We start from the raw sequence: 5,749 nt of genomic DNA, 5'->3' as shown, positions 1-5,749 counted from the left end.
TACTGACTGTCAGTATATATGGTCACTTTCATTCCTTTCGATAACACACACGCTCTCGTAAGTGCAATTAACTCTGCTGCTTGAGCTGAATTATGTGGTATACGTGCAGTTTCAACAATCGTATGCAAAGTCGTGATAGCATATGCTGCAGTCGTATCACCATTCGGAAGCTTGAAGCATGAACCATCCACCCATAAGGTACCATCACACTTTACAAGAGGAGCATCTTTAAGATCTACTCTCCCTTTCGTTTCTTCTTCTGTCCTAAGAAAACAATCATGCTGTTCAACATCATCTGTCTCTACTGAAATCGGCAATAACGTGGCTGGATTCAACGTATTGCACCTCTTTATGTGCACATGACTCGCTAACAGTGTCAACTCGTAACCTGACAGTCAAGCGCTAGTTAAGTGCTGTGTCTTGGTCCTGTTTAACAACGTGTCCACTGCATGTGGAACCATCACAATCAACATGTTATTCATTACTAATCCAGCAGACTGTCGAATAGAAACAGCTGCTGCCGCTGTGGCTCTTAAGCAACTCGGCAATGCTTTAGCTACCGGATCCAAAGTCGACGAAAAATACGCGCATGGACGCTGCTTGTCTCCAAAAGACTGTGTCAGCACTGACAATGCACAACCTTCTTTCTCATGGACATACAGTGTAAAAGGCTTACTGTAGTCGGGGGTACCCAACACAGGAGCTGAACACAATGCATTACGCAATTCGGAAAAACTTTTCTGACAATCTTCAGACCATGGAACGGGATTTGGTGTATCTTTACAGGTTAATGCTACCAAAGGTTTGGCCAGCACAGAGAAATTCGGTATCCACTGCCTACAGTATGATGTAATGCCCAAGAAAGCACGTACTTCTCTCTGTGTTTTTGGCACACTCAATTTTGCAATTGCCTGAATTCTTTCTGGGGTCAGTTTCCTTCCCTCCTTCGATAAGAGATGACCTAAGTAGGTCACTTCTTGTCGACAATATTGCAGTTTTGAAAGAGACACTTTGTGATGCAAATCAGACAAATGATGCAACAACGACAAGGTGGCTTCTTTACAAATTTCTTCAGTATCTGCGGCTATTAGTAAATCATCAACGTACTGAATGAGGGTTGCACTATGAGGTAAAACAATTTCATCAAGCTGCGTTTTTAAAGCCTGACTATATATTGATGGGCTTTCACAGTAACCTTGAGGTGCGCGTTTGAAGCGGAAGCTTCGGCCTCCTAGACTGAAACCAAAAATATCCCTACTCTCCTCGGCAATCGGGATGCTGAAGAAAGCATTCTTCAAGTCAATCACCGAGAACCAAGTAGCGGAAGCTGGAATCATAGTCAATAGGGCAGTGATATCAGGAACAACTGGGAACTGTGGCACAACTATTTTATTGACCTCTCTAAGATCAATCACAAATCTGTAAACAGGTGGCTGAGAAGGGTCAGTACGTTTCAAAACAGGCAGAACAGGACTATTGCAAACATTGCCTCTTGTCTCTTCAATTACATCTTTTTCAATTAAATCATAAATGATCGCTAGCAACGCCTTTTCACCTTCACTAGAGATCTTGTATTGAGGAATGCGTGGCAATTTAACATCGGTTTTCAATGTCACAACATATGGTGGTATTTCCAAAAGATCCACATCATTAGGACCAGTGGCCCAAAGAGTATCAGGAAGAAACGACAATTCGGTTGGGAGTTTATCCTTCGACAAATACATTGGAGAGGTAACTTTCCTACCCAGTGTAAGTTGTACTCCCGAAGGAGAACAATATAATGTCGCATACAATCTTTTCAATAAATCCAATCCCAACAGGTTTTCACCGCAACCTGTCGTCAGGATAAGGGGTGCTTCCAATTCACAAGGTCCAAGAGAAAGGGACATAGGACTAGAGATCGGATTCCTAACCGGGGCGCCAGAAAAACCTACCAAAACATTCATCTTGCCAGACAAAGGTGCGCCAGGGAGTTTTGAGTGCATGATAGAACTCTTTGCAGCACCAGTATCCAACAGAAAAGGTTCTGACACACCTGATGTAGTTACCTTAACATACGGTCCACCTTGATCTACTGGAACTGAAACAACTCCCTCTCTTTGTCTCTGGCTGCCCTAGCAATCATTACCTTCCATATTCTCATCTTCCGCATAATAATCGTCAGCATAGTACTGAGCCGTTCTACCAGGCGCATTATTTTGCTGGTCGAAACTATTCATTGAATTCTGAGATGGAAGGGGACGCGCGTTCTGGGGAACACTTCCACGTCCTCTACCTCTAGGAGCTTGTTGAACACCTCGACCTCTTGCACCAATAGTACCATTCGTACGCTGTAACAAAATAGGACAACTATACTTGAAATGACCTTCTTCTTTACAATATGAACACTGATTGGGACCTACTGGAACACGTGGTCGAGAAAACTCAAACCTTTGCGAGTTTCTCTGAAACTGCTGAGGTTGCTGATAGTTACTCTGACCACCACGTGGCGGGTAAGCCTGTTGTAAAAGAACCTTCGTCTTTAGTTCTTCAGTTTTCTTGTCTGCTCTATTCTTCTCATCTTTATCCCTATTTTCGTAATACTGTGCAGTAGCCAATATTTGTGCCGAAGAGGAAATGGCCCAAGAACTCTCTGAATCTTTCAATTTCTTACACAACTCGGGAAGCAAATTGTGCACAAACTTGTCAACAAATAACCGTTGACCACCTTCTGTACTCATATCTTGACCACTGTGGTCGATAAACGTTTCTTCAAACCTAGTGAAGAAATCAGACACTGTTTCATCTTTCTTCTGCTTACACGCAGACAATTTATCCCAATTCACACGCATCGCAGGCATTAAAGTCTTCATGTAAGTAATGATCCTAGCAGGAAGTTCCGCTACCAAAGGCTCAGGCTTGGCACCACCAACTTGTCTATCATTTGCAGCACTAATGTTAGCCCATGAGTCGCCTAGCTCTTGTGCGTGATCTGTATTGCGAATCACTCCCCACAAAGGCTGTGGAACAACATTCCCAAATAACATGTCTATGTCGGCTAAATTCATAACATATGAGTCTGCAGTCTGTGCTAATTCCTTATAATATCCTGCAGGATTTTTACGGGGGTCAGGCAAAGTCTGCTTAAGGGCTAAAACTTCAGATCACTTCCAAGGAACATGTACCCAAACACGCTGGAAATGAGCTGGCATAGCAGCAATACCTTGAGCGGCATCAGCCGCAAACGCGTCCTTCCATACCAGAGGGACTTCTCTCATAGGGTATTGTCTAGGCCTGGGCGAAAATTTCGTTCCGTTCGCGGAAATTGCGATAATTTGACATTTTCGCGTTCCGCGGAGAGCGCGAAAATGTCAAAATTTCCGGTTTCCGCAGCTTGGCGATAATTTGTTTCTTGCTCGCGCTGTAAAATAATACATTCTCGTGCGCGCGCGATCGCCTTACCTGAATCCCTGCATTCGCCGACAAGTTTTCTTGATCCGGTCGCGTTCTCCATGAGATGTTGTATTGTTTTTAGCCATTTGCGCTGTCTCGCGACAGTTCGCGCCCGCAGTGACGTCATGCGTCGCGCGATCACGTCTTTCTTCTCGCGATCATGCACCGCGAGAAGAGTGAAAACAAGATGGTCGTGCCCGCAAGCAACCACATGGGTAAGTTGGCGAGCCGCGAACACGCAGAAAATACCGCGAACGGGCGGGAAAAAAACGTCCGCATCTTCGCGATATTGCTGCGTGTTTGCGGAGATTTTAAACATTTTCGCGATAATTTGCGAAAGTCGCTTTCGCAAATTCCGCCCACCCCTAGTATTGTCTCACCTTTTTATCAGATGGGTCATGTTCAAACAATGACTGAGAAGGATCCTTAATCCTAAAAGACAACAATGTCGCAACTGCTGTTTCAACATCGGGACCCACAATTGTGCCCTTTTCAAATTCAAATCGTACGCGGCACAACTCCTGTGGATTCGCTTCCAAATCATTATCCTCCAATTCCTCACAAAGAAAAACACACATCTTTTCAAAAACGTATCTCTGTTTCGGTGCTTCCCATTGACGGAAGGCATCCATAATAGACTCCACATCATACCTTGAAGGGTAGATAACCCATCTACGCGCCATTCGGTCAAACATTTCTTTCTCTCGAGAATCAGGCAGTTGACTACGCGTCTGCTTACGTCTTGAATCAGGGGTCACACTAGTGGACCCGAAGAGAGGAGATATAATGCTAGCAACAGTAGCAGTCATTCTCTGTCGCATAGAAGGAGAAGTTGACAAAAGAACGGGAGGAAAAACAGAGGGAAACAAGGCAAATGCAGATGCAGGCGCAGAGGCAGTATCGGGAACACCACCAGAATAGTCGGTTGGTTCCATAGGCAAAGTCGTAGGAAGTACAGGTGGAGTAGGTAGCAAAGTCGGCGGCCCTTGAGGGGGCTGCGCCATAGGAGTAGGAGCCAGCTGAAGAGGAGCTGGTGGTTGTGGAAGAACTTGAGGCAAAATAACCGGAGCCCGCACAACTAAAGGTTGTGGAGGTGCTGTAGCACTCTGCACATAAGGGGGTGGTGAATTCAACAAGTGTGACATTAAAGGGTCTTTCTCCATTTCTTTTGACGCATCTTGCTGAAGAAGCGGCAAAACTGGATAACATTTATCGATCACCATGTTACGTTGCCTGTGGAACTGCTCACTCATCTGTTCTTCTTCATTATCTTTAAACTGCATAGCAGCTTGCATTACCGTAATACCCTTTTCTCTCTTATTTCTTTTTGCTAATTTAATTTCCTTCTGTTTGGCTTCCTTACGCCATAGGCGGAAAGAGTCAAACATCGCCGGCCGGGCTTTCTTCTTAAAAAGTTTAACCTCCAGATTATCCAGAATCTCTGTGTCAAAACTACCATTTTGGGGCCACTTTAAAACACCATCTTTCCTGGTGTATCGGATCCATACTTCATTATATGCGAGGGGGCCTATTCCATGTTTCACATATAGTTCATAGGTTGGAGTTCCAATTGGAGGAACCGGACACGAGTCCTCCAATCGGGAATCCCTATTACAACCAAGACAAAACAAATTTCCAAGTCTGCTAAGACCAGGCATCTTCGCTCTCTAGTCTAGCTTCAAACTTCAAAGGATTATCGAATACGATAGTCTCGTGAATACACGAGTCCCTCGGCTTTGGTACTTGCAAGTTCCAAATCAAAGATCCCAAGGGGATACCAAACCAAAAACCAAACTAAGGACTGGGAGATGCTCCACTTATACTTAACTGAGGTATCGATGACGTCACCAGAAGACTCGTCTATCGTTTCGCTCTACCAAATCATCAAGGGTCCAAAACAGGGCGATAGTCAGGGCAGCAGTCCTTCGTAGCCGTCGGGAAGCGGGGAACCTCGCAGCAAAGACTTTCGAACCACGTCGACATGCAGGGGTCAATGAGGTGGCGGCCTTCCTCCAGAATTTTCACACGAAGCTCCTCACGAACCTCTGGCTTGGACCGGTACCGCTGAAATCGCCCCACGTTGGGCGCCAACTGAAGTACTGGGTTTTTCGGAACCCAGCGGTGCCAGGGGACACACCCAAAGACTTCGAGTTCTTCCTGTTTCAGACTACAGAAACACAGAGTCTTCTAGGTGAAGTCAAAGATCGAATTTATTGGCTGCAGCCAGTAACAGATATCCTAGAAGTACAACAAGTGTATATTCTCAGGAGACTGCTCACACCTACAAAGCCGGCCTTCTCTTTTATACAAAATATTA

General features: G+C 45.1%; 1 pseudogene; it reads right to left on the bottom strand.

Moving 5' to 3' along the window:
- Window positions 1–2,114: 2,114 nt before the first annotated feature.
- LOC146833091 (uncharacterized) lies at window positions 2,115–5,090 on the bottom strand (annotated as a pseudogene).
- Window positions 5,091–5,749: the final 659 nt, after the last annotated feature.

Source organism: Triturus cristatus, chromosome 4_2 (assembly GCF_964204655.1).
Source record: "Triturus cristatus chromosome 4_2, aTriCri1.1, whole genome shotgun sequence".
Classification (NCBI taxonomy): Eukaryota; Metazoa; Chordata; class Amphibia; order Caudata; family Salamandridae; genus Triturus; species Triturus cristatus.
This window is presented reverse-complemented; position numbering and strand designations above follow the sequence as displayed.